General features: G+C 48.1%; 1 pseudogene; it reads left to right on the top strand.

The window, feature by feature from the left end:
- The first annotated feature begins 819 nt into the window (after positions 1–819).
- Positions 820–2,089, top strand: LOC145982943 (large subunit ribosomal RNA; annotated as a pseudogene).
- The last annotated feature ends 10,495 nt before the right edge of the window (positions 2,090–12,584 follow it).

The following is a 12,584-nucleotide window of genomic DNA, read 5'->3' on the forward strand; positions in this document are numbered from 1 at the left end:
CCAAGGAAACAAGCCAGTCTGAACTAAGGTTCTTCGAAAAAGGCCCTGCGGCCCTAAACAGACGTCGGTTCTATATAACATCATATAGAGAAGGATCAAGTGCAACAAATTAGGATTAGGAATAACCCTAAAATATCTCGGAATCAGTGATACATAAACTGTAGGAAGACCAGAAGAGACTTCAAGTAAGAAGAAGTAGCAGCAGGAAGATCGAAGATATATCAAGAAAGAAGAAGAAGCTCATAACGTCATATACACAAACATAAAACATATTTCGGGGGAAAGGAGATTACCTCTCCCTAGTAAAACTCTAAGTAAAAACACAATATTTTCAAAGACTGAATCAATGAGACACATCTTCTAAATTAGGGGCTCTAATGAGCATGTATATATAACTAACTATCAAGGATCCTGAATTACTAACCTTGTTTATTGATATAGTATCAAATTTTTATTATATATATTCATGTCTATATTCAATTTTATCAATTTTATAATTTATATTTATTATCAATTCTATTATTTCTATTTATACATTGCTATCGTATTTACCTTTTTCTCTTTTCTTTTCTATTTTCTTTCTTTTACATCTCTCCGAATACAACCCAAATGGAGCCAACACAACAGCAAGTAAATACACCCTGGTATAACTACAGGAACCAGGGTAGGAACAATGTTGCAAGGATCACCATCTACTCTCCATAACAAAAGGATAACATCAAGATAAGATTGAGTCGGAATTTCACAGACAGTAAGGGGTACCGCACCCAGGCATGGAAAACAACTTAAAGAGAAGAACTATAATGCCGGGTGAGAGGGTGAAGTGATGTGTGAGAGGTGAGAGGAGGATGGAGGATCACTTCAACAATTCCCCCTTAAACTGTCCCTACCTACTGTCTAGCGAAACCACAGCCAAGGGAACGGGCTTGGAGAATGTCAGCGGGGAAAGAAGACCCTGTTGAGCTTGACTCTAGTCTGCCGCTGTCGGGAGACGTGACGAGGTGTAGCATAAGTGGGAGGGCTCCTTCGGGTGCCCGCCGGTGAAATACCACTACTCTCACTGTTTCCTGACTCACCCGGTTGGGCGGGACGCGGGCGTCGGGGTTCCCCATCCTCGTCGCACGCCGTTCGCGAACCAAGGCCCCTGCTACTGGCCGGCCGGACCGGACTCCTGGTCCGTGCCGGACAGGGGGGCCGACCCGATCCGGGGACAACGGCAGGCGGGGAGTTCGTCTGGGGCGGAACATCTGTCAAAGGATAACGCAGGTGTCCTAAGGGCGGCTCACCGAGGCCAGAAACCTCGGGTAGAGCGAAAGGGCAAAAGCCGCCTTGATCCGCACCCTCAGTACGGGTGGGACCCGGGAAACCGGGGCCTATCGATCCTCCCCGTCCGAAGGATCTTCGGCGGGAGGTGACAGAAAAGTTACCACAGGGATAACTGGCTCGTGGCCGCCAAGCGTTCATAGCGACGCGGCTTTTTGATTCTTCGATGTCGGCTCTTCTTACCGTGGGGACGCAGCGCTCCCCAAGCGTATGATTGTTCACCAACCAACAAGGAACGTGAGCTGGGTTTAGACCGTTGTGAAACAGGTTACTTTTATCCTCCTGGCGTTTAGAACGCGGCCAAGGTAATCCTGGTTAGTACGAGAGGAACCCCAGGTTCGGACCAATGGTACCGCGCTGGTTCGATCGAACCTTGGTGCGAAGCTACGTCCGACGGCTGAAGCCTGATCGCCTCTAAGGCCGAAGCTGTGCCCGGAGCTGCGTGACCGTGGGTCCCTGCACTCTGAAAGGCAGAACCACCAACGCTGGACCCCCTCACGGGGGACCGGTAAGGCGGGGAGCCACCAAATGGGTGGGGAAACTCACCCAAGGCTCCCCGCGAGTAGTGCCATCGAGACTCCGCCCACTTGCCCCACTGACCGAGGTCTTTGGGATTCTAGATGGGGATTCACGGGGTAATCAAGCACTCGGACGTAGGGACCCTTGAACCACTCGTAGACGACTTGAGTATCTGGCGGGGCGTCGTGAGCGGTGAAGCCTCCGTACGGTGGCGACCCGTTGAAAGGCAGCCCTCGCTTGCAGGTTCGTGCTGTCGGCTGCACGGCACCTGATTAAAGCAAGCAAGCAACTCCTATTCTCTGTTAGGAGGACCCTTCCGGGACCTTCGCCGGGAGTCCAGACTCCGGTTTCGATGGGGGAGGACACCCAAACCGGCAGACGGCACTACGCTGGTGGGTGGTGCCGGCCACCGGGGCTTCCAGCATTTGGCGGATAACTGGACTTGGGGTTTATCACCCAGCCGACCAAAAGACTGACAACCCAGGTTAACCTGGGAGTGCGGAAACGCTTGGAGAATGTCAGCGGCGGGGAAAGAAGACCCTGTTGAGCTTGACTCTAGCCTGCCGCTGTCGGGAGACGTGACGAGGTGTAGCATAAGTGAGGGCTCCTTCGGGTGCCCGCCGGTGAAATACCACAATGTAAGTGACAGGCACTTGGAAATGTGCATTCATGAATGAATGCAATGCGTGAGTCTGCCACCTTGGAACCTGATGTTGAGCCTTTCGATGACGGTATCTATATAATAGAAACTTGAGGAGGCGACATACTGCCAGGAGCACATCACCGGCGCGGGGGAGCAAAGAGAGCTCTCCCTTCTCCGGCTCGGCGGTCCCAACGTTTGGTTGGAGATCGGCGAGCATTCGGAGGCGCTTGGGTTGGTCGGCTTGGTGCTGTCCATTCCTCGGATGTGACTCTACACGGCGGTGGACATTTAGGAAGGCCTTCTGGGCCTTCCCACGGGGGTCACCCTTTCTAATAAGGGCGATCCCCAAGCCATCGGCCGGCATGCGGCCGATGGGGCTTCCGGCGGGTGGCGGATCGCCGGACTTGGGGTTTGTGGGTAACAGATTGCGTTGTACCTATAACCCAGCCGCCCAAATGCTTAAGACTCTAATCGGCCTTCGAGGACGGGACCTATATAATAGGAGCTTGAGTTGGCCAAATTCAAGTATGTGCCAAATGAGGGTCCAACTTTGGTAGGGTGACGTGGAAGTAAGCGTTCCTCACTATTCCGTGCCGCGGAGGGGCCCTTGGTACGTGGTACGATGGATGCTGTAGGTGGCCGAAAAATCCTCACCTTCTTTGCGAAAGGCCACTCGCGGAGAGGTTTGGTTCTGTCATCCCTATCGTCGTTGGAACCAGATTTGAGCACTTGCTGAAATTGAGAGAATCCGCACTCTAGCAAGAAAGACCGATGCCTGCCAAGCATCTTAAACGAATGCAGTTGGCCGACCAAGGTGAGCCACTGCGAGCAAGGTTTGAGCACTTGCTGAAAGCGAGAGAATCCGCACTCTCGCAAGAAAGACCGATGCCTGCCAAGCATCTTAAACGAATGCAGTTGGCCGACCAAGGTGAGCCACTGCAAGCAAGATGGGTACTTGCTAAGAACAGATCCGCGCGGAGTTCGTGATGTCGGTTTCACGGCACCCGGCGGTTTCTGTCTGTCTCTTTAAGGATGCCCCCTCGGGGGCATTCGCCGGGAGTCCAGACCCCGGCCGGTTTCGGCCGGCCGGGGGAGGACTCCCTAACCGGCAGCCGGCACCCACGTGCCGGCCGGCGGGGCTTCCGGCATGTGGCGGATAGCTGGACTTGGGGGTTTTTGGGTCCGTGTACGGCACGGGACCCTACAACCCAGCCGACCAAAATACTGACACCCCAGGTTAACGTGGGAGTGCTGAAAGGCTTGGAGAATGTCAGCGGCGGGGAAGGAAGACCTTGTTGAGCTTGACTCTAGCCTGCCGCTGTCGGGAGACGTGACGAGGTGTAGCATAAGTGGGAGGGCTCCTTCGGGTGCCCGCCGGTGAAATACCACCAATCCCGACGGTCGGCTCTTGCTGTAGAGCACTGGAAATTGGCGTTGATGGTGCTTGGCGGAGGTAGGAGAATGCGGATGATTCTGCAATGAATAGCAATCGGTGCAGGGTAGCCGAGTGCTGGGCTGAAGAGAGTGTCGTCTTCAAGACAGACACCTGCGGAGCTTGAGACTCTAGTCGGCACGTGTGTGCCTGCCTCCTTGAATCGAGCCTTCGATGACGGGACCTATATAATAGGAGCTTGAGTTGGCTGCATTCAAGTATGACGCCCTGGAACTGGTCCGCAATCTTTCTTACCTCACCGCCTTCACACCGAGCTGCCGCGGAGAGTCACATCCGCGGAGTGCACGGCACCGACGCGGGGGAAGATTATTCTCCCGCAGTTACCAGTTTACTTGGTGACATCCGATCCAATGTTTGTATAGGTGAGCAATTGTATCTCTAAAAGAAAGGTGACAGGACTTGCCCGGCAGTCACATCCATCGGAGGAGGGCCTCCACCCGGGGCTCTCAACCGGAAGTCCAGACCCCGGCCGGTTTCGGCCGGCCGGGGGAGGACTTCCAAACCGGCGGCATTCACGCAAGTGTTCGCCGCCGGGGCTTCCGGCATGTGGCGGATAGCTGGACTTGGGGTTTTTGGGTCCGTGTACGGCACGGGACCCTACAACCCAGCCGACCAAAATACTGACACCCCAGGTTAACCTGGGAGTGCGGAAAGGCTTGGACAATGTCAGCGGCGGGGAAAGAAGACCTTGTTGAGCTTGACTCTAGCCTGCCGCTGTCGGGAGACGTGACGAGGTGTAGCATAAGTGGGAGGGCTCCTTCGGGTGCCCGCCGGTGAAATACCACCAATCCCGACGGTCGGCTCTTGCTGTAGAGCACTGGAAATTGGCGTTGATGGTGCTTGGTGGAGGTAGGAGAATGCGGATGATTCTGCAATGAATAGCAATCGGTGCAGGGTAGCAGAGTGCTGGGCTGAAGAGAGTGTCGTCTTTAAGACATAGACTTGCGGAGCTTGAGACTCTAGTCTGCACGTGTGTGCCTCCTTGAATCGAGCCTTCGAGGACGGGACCTATATAATAGGAGCTTGAGTTGGCTGCATTCTAGTATGACGCCCTGGAACTCGTCGGCAATCTTCCGTAGCTCACCGCCTTCACATCGAGCTGCCGCCAGCGACGTGGAGAGTCACATCCAAGTAATGCTCAGCACCGACGCGGGGGAAAATTATTCTCCCGCAGTCACATCCATCGGCAGCGCAGGTGCGCGCAATGTTTCCACCGAAGTGGAGAGTCACAGCCAGGCCAAGTGTAGCAATAGAACCTGATTGAAACAAGCAACTCCTAGAGTAGGAGGGCCTCCACCCGGGGCTCTCCGCCGGAAGTCCAGACCCCGGCCGGTTTCGGCCGGCTGGGGGAGGACTTCCAAACCGGCGGCCGGCACGCATGTATCGGTCGCCGGGGCTTCCAGCATGTGGTGGATAGCTGGACTTGGGGTTTTTAGGGTATCCCGTGACTTGGTTGCCCTACGACCCAGCCGACCAAAAGACATGCATCCCAGTTTAGCTCGCTGTAGAGCACTGGAAATTGACCGGCACTTGTAAATGTGCCGGCAGATAGAGGTGTCTTGTGCAGTTAGGTTGAGCTTAACTGTAGAGCACCGGACCAAAAGCACGTTAATAATGATTGAAATTGACCGGCACTTGTGCCGGCCAGCATTCAACCGTATATCGGTTGATTGAGCTTAAGACTCTAGTCGCATTTAATGAAAGTGCATGAATGAATGAATGCAATGGAGTAGGAGGGCTTCCACGCGGAGCTCTCCGCCGGAGGTTCAGACCCCGGCCGGTTTCGGTCGGCTGGGGGAGAACTTCCAAACCGGCGGCCGGCACGCATGTATCGGTCGCCGGGGCTTCCAGCATGTGGCGGATAGCTGGACTTGGGGTTTTTAGGGTATCCCGTGACTTGGTTGCCCTACGACCCAGCCGACCAAAAGACATGTATCCCAGTTTAGCTCGCTGTAGAGCACTGGAACTTGCAAATGTGCAGTTAGGCACTTGTGCCGGCCAGCATTCAACCGTATATCGGTTGATGGAGCTAAAGACTAGTCGCATTTAATGAAAGTGCATGAATGAATGCAATGTTTGGTTAACGCTCACACCTCCTGTGTTGATGGTGCTTCGCAGAGTCGCAAACCCATACGAATGCTGTGCGGGGAGAAGTTTGTGGAGAAGGGTTATTCTCCCAGCACCTTTACTTTTAGCGGTAATCTGTGGAGCAAAACCCGCTTAGAAATTCAAGCTGGGAAGAAAAATTGAGGAGGAGATTTGTGTTTATCATTGCCACATTGCGGTGCTGGTAGAAGAAGTTTGTGGAGAAGGTTTATTCACCCAGCACCTTTACTTTTAACGGTAATGTGTGGAGCAAAACCCGTATAGAAAGTCAAGCTGGGAAGAAAACAGAGAAGCAGATTTGTGTGTACCATTGCCACATTGCGGTGCTGGTAGAAGAAGTTTGTGGAGAAGGTCTATTCACCCAGCACCTTTACTTTTAACGGTAATCTGTGGAGCAAAACCCGCTTAGAAATTCAAGCTGGGAAAAAAAATTGAGGAGGAGATTTGTGTTTATCATTGCCACATTGCGGTGCTGGTAGAAGAAGTTTGTGGAGAAGGTTTATTCACCCAGCACCTTTACTTTTAACGGTAATGTGTGGAGCAAAACCCGTATAGAAAGTCAAGCTGGGAAGAAAACAGAGAAGCAGATTTGTGTGCCTTTGCCACATTGCGGTGCTTGTAGATGTTTGTTGGGAAGATCCATTCTCCCAGAATTTTTGCCTTTAACGGTAATCTCTGGAGAAAAACCCGAATGGAAAGTCAAGCTGGGAAGCTTCATTCTCCCAGATCTTTTACCTTTGACTGTAATCCCTGGAGCAAAAGCCGAATAGAAAGTGAAGCTGGGAAGAAAACAGAGGAGGATGATATTGTGTCACTGCCACATTGCGTTGCTCGTACAAGTTTCTTGGGAAGCTTTATTCTCCCAGAATTTTTGCCTTTAACGGCAATCTCTGGAGCAAAAGCCGAATAGAAACTCAAGCAAATACCGCATAGAAAGTCAAGCTGGGAAGAAAACAGAGAAGCAGATTTGTGTGCCTTTGCCGCATTGCGGTGCTTGTAGATGTTTGTTGGGAAGATCCATTCTCCCAGAATTTTTGCCTTTGACGGTAATCTCTGGAGCAAAACCCGAATGGAAAGTCAAGCTGGGAATGAAACAAAGGAGGATGATAGTGTGTCACTGCCACGTTGCGTTGCTTGGACAAGTTTGTTGGGAAGATTTATTCTCCCAGAATTGTTGCCTTTAACGGTAATCTCTGGAGCAAAAGCCGAATAGAAAGTAAAGCTGGGAAGAAAACTGAGGAGGAGAATTGTTTGTGTGTGCGTATGCCTTTGCCACATTACCGTGCTTTTAGAAGTTTGTTTCATTCACCCAGAACTTTTAGCTTTGACGGCAATCTCTGGAGCAAAAGCCGAATAGAAAGTCAAGCTGGGAAGAAAAGAGAGCAGGATGATATTGTGTCACTGCCGCGATGCTTGTACAAGTTTCTTGGGAAGCTTTATTCTCCCAGAATTTTTTTTCGCCTTTAACGGCAAATCTCTGGAGCAAAAGCCGAATAGAAAGTCAAGCTGGGAAGAAAACACAGGAGGATGATATTGTGTCACTGCCACATTGCGTTGCTTGTACAAGTTTGTTGGGAAGCTTTATTGTCCCAGAATTTTTTTTGCCTTTAACGGCAATCTCTGGAGCAAAAGCCGAATGGAAAGTCAAGCTGGGAAGAAAACAGAGGAGGATATTATTGTGTCACTGCCACATTGCGCTGCTTGTACAAGTTTGTTGGGAAGATTTATTCTCCCAGAATTTTTGCCTTTAACGGTAATCTCTGGAGCAAAAGCCGAATAGAAAGTAAAGCTGGGAAGAAAACTTAGGAGGAGAATTGTTTGTGTGTGTGTGTGTGTGTGTGCCTTTGCCACATTACCGTGCTTTTAGAAGTTCGTTTCATTCACCCAGAACATTTACCTTTGACGGCAAACTCTGGAGCAAAAGCCGAGTGGAAAGTCAAGCTGGGAAGAAAACAGAGGAGGATGATATTGTGTCACAGACACGTTGCGTTGCTTGTACAAGTTTCTTGGGAAAGTTTATTCTCCCAGAATTTTTGCCTTTATCGGCAATCTCTGGAGCAAAAGCCGAATAGAAAGTGAAGCTGGGAAGAAAACAGAGGAGGATGATATTGTGTCACTGCCACATTGCGTTGCTCGTACAAGTTTCTTGGGAAGCTTTATTCTCCCAGAATTTTTGCCTTTAACGGCAATCTCTGGAGCAAAAGCCGAATAGAAACTCATGCAAATACCGCATAGAAAGTCAAGCTGGGAAGAAAACAGAGAAGCAGATTTGTGTGCCTTTGCCGCATTGCGGTGCTTGTAGATGTTTGTTGGGAAGATCCATTCTCCCAGAATTTTTGCCTTTGACGGTAATCTCTGGAGCAAAACCCGAATGGAAAGTCAAGCTGGGAATGAAACAAAGGAGGATGATAGTGTGTCACTGCCACGTTGCGTTGCTTGGACAAGTTTGTTGGGAAGATTTATTCTCCCAGAATTGTTGCCTTTAACGGTAATCTCTGGAGCAAAAGCCGAATAGAAAGTAAAGCTGGGAAGAAAACTGAGGAGGAGAATTGTTTGTGTGTGCGTATGCCTTTGCCACATTACAGTGCTTTTAGAAGTTTGTTTCATTCACCCAGAACTTTTAGCTTTGACGGCAATCTCTGGAGCAAAAGCCGAATAGAAAGTCAAGCTGGGAAGAAAACAGAGCAGGATGATATTGTGTCACTGCCGCGATGCTTGTACAAGTTTCTTGGGAAGCTTTATTCTCCCAGAATTTTTTTTCGCCTTTAACGGCAATCTCTGGAGCAAAAGCCGAGTGGAAAGTCAAGCTGGGAAGAAAACAGAGGAGGATGATATTGTGTCACAGACACGTTGCGTTGCTTGTACAAGTTTGTTGGGAAGCTTTATTCTCCCAGAATTTTTGCCTTTAACGGCAATCTCTGGAGCAAAAGCCGAATAGAAAGTCAAGCTGGGAAGAAAACAGAGGAGGATGATATTGTGTCACTGCCACATTGCGTTGCTCGTACAAGTTTCTTGGGAAGCTTTATTCTCCCAGAATTTTTGCCTTTAACGGTAATCTCTGGAGCAAAAGCCGAATAGAAAGTAAAGCTGGGAAGAAAACTTAGGAGGAGAATTGTTTGTGTGTGTGTGTGTGTGCCTTTGCCACATTACCGTGCTTTTAGAAGTTCGTTTCATTCACCCAGAACATTTACCTTTGACGGCAAACTCTGGAGCAAAAGCCGAGTGGAAAGTCAAGCTGGGAAGAAAACAGAGGAGGATGATATTGTGTCACAGACACGTTGCGTTGCTTGTACAAGTTTCTTGGGAAGCTTTATTCTCCCAGAATTTTTGCCTTTATCTTCAATCTCTGGAGCAAAAGCCGAATAGAAAGTGAAGCTGGGAAGAACACAGAGGAGGATGATATTGTGTCACTGCCACATTGCGTTGCTCGTACAAGTTTCTTGGGAAGCTTTATTCTCCCAGAATTTTTGCCTTTAACGGCAATCTCTGGAGCAAAAGCCGAATAGAAACTCAAGCAAATACCGCATAGAAAGTCAAGCTGGGAAGAAAACAGAGAAGCAGATTTGTGTGCCTTTGCCGCATTGCGGTGCTTGTAGATGTTTGTTGGGAAGATCCATTCTCCCAGAATTTTTGCCTTTGACGGTAATCTCTGGAGCAAAACCCGAATGGAAAGTCAAGCTGGGAATGAAACAAAGGAGGATGATAGTGTGTCACTGCCACGTTGCGTTGCTTGGACAAGTTTGTTGGGAAGATTTATTCTCCCAGAATTGTTGCCTTTAACGGTAATCTCTGGAGCAAAAGCCGAATAGAAAGTAAAGCTGGGAAGAAAACTGAGGAGGAGAATTGTTTGTGTGTGCGTATGCCTTTGCCACATTACCGTGCTTTTAGAAGTTTGTTTCATTCACCCAGAACTTTTAGCTTTGACGGCAATCTCTGGAGCAAAAGCCGAATAGAAAGTCAAGCTGGGAAGAAAAGAGAGCAGGATGATATTGTGTCACTGCCGCGTTGCTTGTACAAGTTTCTTGGGAAGCTTTATTCTCCCAGAATTTTTTTCGCCTTTAACGGCAATCTCTGGAGCAAAAGCCGAACAGAAAGTCAAGCTGGGAAGAAAACAGAGGAGGATGATATTGTGTCACTGCCACATTGCGTTGCTTGTACAAGTTTGTTGGGAAGCTTTATTGTCCCAGAATTTTTTTTGCCTTTAACGGTAATATCTGGAGCAAAAGCCGAATGGAAAGTCAAGCTGGGAAGAAAACAGAGGAGGATATTATTGTGTAACTGCCACATTGCGCTGCTTGTACAAGTTTGTTGGGAAGATTTATTCTCCCAGAATTTTTGCCTTTAACGGTAATCTCTGGAGCAAAAGCCGAATAGAAAGTCAAGCTGGGAAGAAAACAGTGGAGGATGATATTGTGTCACTGCCACATTGCGTTGCTTGTACAAGTTTGTTGGGAAGATTTATTCTCCCAGAATTTTTGCCTTTAACGGCAATCTCTGGAGCAAAAGCCGAATAGAAAGTAAAGCTGGGAAGAAAACTTAGGAGGAGAATTGTTTGTGTGTGTGTGTGTGCCTTTGCCACATTACCGTGCTTTTAGAAGTTCGTTTCATTCACCCAGAACTTTTACCTTTGACGGCAAACTCTGGAGCAAAAGCCGAATGGAAAGTCAAGCTGGGAAGAAAACAGAGGAGGATGATATTGTGTCACAGACACGTTGCGTTGCTTGTACAAGTTTCTTGGGAAGGTTTATTCTCCCAGAATTTTTGCCTTTAACGGCAATCTCTGGAGCAAAAGCCGAATAGAAAGTCAAGCTGGGAAGAAAACAGAGGAGGATGATATTGTGTCACTGCCACATTGCGTTGCTTGTACAAGTTTGTTGGGAAGATTTATTCTCCCAGAATTTTTGCCTTTAACGGCAATCTCTGGACCAAAAGCCGAATCGAAAGTAAAACTGGGAAGAAAACTGAGGAGGAGAATTGTTTGTGTGTGCGTATGCCTTTGCCAAATTACCGTGCTTTTAGAAGTTTTTTTTCATTCACCCAGAACTTTTAGCTTTGACGGCAATCTCTGGAGCAAAAGCCGAATAGAAAGTCAAGCTGGGAAGAAAACAGAGCAGGATGATATTGTGTCACTGCCGCGTTGCTTGTACAAGTTTCTTGGGAAGCTTTATTCTCCCAGAATTTTCTTTGCCTTTAACGGAAATCTCTGGAGCAAAAGCCGAATAGAAAGTCAAGCTGGGAAGAAAACGTAGGAGGAGGATATTATTGTGTCACTGCCACATTGCGTTGCTTGTACAAGTTTCTTGGGATGCTTTATTCTCCCAGAATTTTTGCCTTTAACGGTAATCTCTGGAGCAAAAGCCGAATAGAATTCAAGCTGGGAAGCTTCATTCACCCAGAACATTTACCTTTAACGGTAATCTCTGGAGCAAAAGCCGAATAGAAACTAAAGCTGGGAAACTTTATTCTCCCAGAACTTTTACCTTTGACGGGAATCTCTGGAGCAAAAGCCGAATAGAAAGTCATGCTGGGAAGAAAACAGAGGAGGATATTATTGTGTCACTGCCACATTGCGTTGCTTGTACAAGTTTCTTGGGATGCTTTATTCTCCCAGAATTTTTGCCTTTGACGGTAATCTGTGGAGCGAAACCCGAATAGAAAGTCAAGCTGGGAAGAAAACGGAGGAGGATATTTGTGTGTGTCATTGCCACATTTTTTTATTTTATATGTTGTAAGTTTTAGACTACATCTGTCAGTCGTTTTCCCAAGTAGCATAGGTAGCATATTTAAGCTGAAGGGGAACTTTATCACTGTAATTTCTTGCGAAGGAAAGATGTTTGTTTCTGTGTTTTAGAATGAAAAGTTTGGCCGGCAGAAAACGTATGCATCGCCTTGCAACTTGCACATGTGCCGGCAGAGATCTCTTGCTGTAGAGTAGATGCTTGTGTAGGCCGACAAACACACAACAGAGTGTTTTTTTTGTTCTCTTTACTTGATCTACCTGTGTGTAAAATTTGAAGTCGCTAGCTCGAAGTTGGATAGTGTAATGCTGCATCTTCCATCCTATCGAATTTTGAAACATTCCCGCCAAAACTGACTTTTCAATTCAAACTTGAAAAACCGTTATAATTTAGCATTTACTCTGAATTTCGAATGGAGAATAAAAATATTAAAGTGACTCGAACACTACACCTCCCGATTACGTCACGTTTTAGTTATCTTCCAGGGACCTTCCTCTGTCACAGTGGCTCAGTGGTTAGCGCTATCTTCCATTTGAACCTTACAAATAGGCTTTTTTCTGGATGCACGAAACAGCAACGGAACACCAAAAAAGCAACGGAACGGGCATGCTTTGCATTTTTGCTTCCAAAAACGGACTCTAACCGTTGCGCTTAGCTTTCCTTGCTTTGATTATTGTAGTGTAATGTTGCATCTTCCATCCTATCGAATTTTGAAACATTCCCGCCAAAACTGACTTTTCAATTCAAACTTGTAAAACCGTTATAATTTAGCATTTACTCTGAATTTCGAATGGAGAATAAA

The sequence above is a fragment of the Lepisma saccharinum genome, unplaced genomic scaffold (assembly GCF_977018435.1).
Source record: "Lepisma saccharinum unplaced genomic scaffold, izLepSacc3.1 HAP1_SCAFFOLD_477, whole genome shotgun sequence".
Classification (NCBI taxonomy): Eukaryota; Metazoa; Arthropoda; class Insecta; order Zygentoma; family Lepismatidae; genus Lepisma; species Lepisma saccharinum.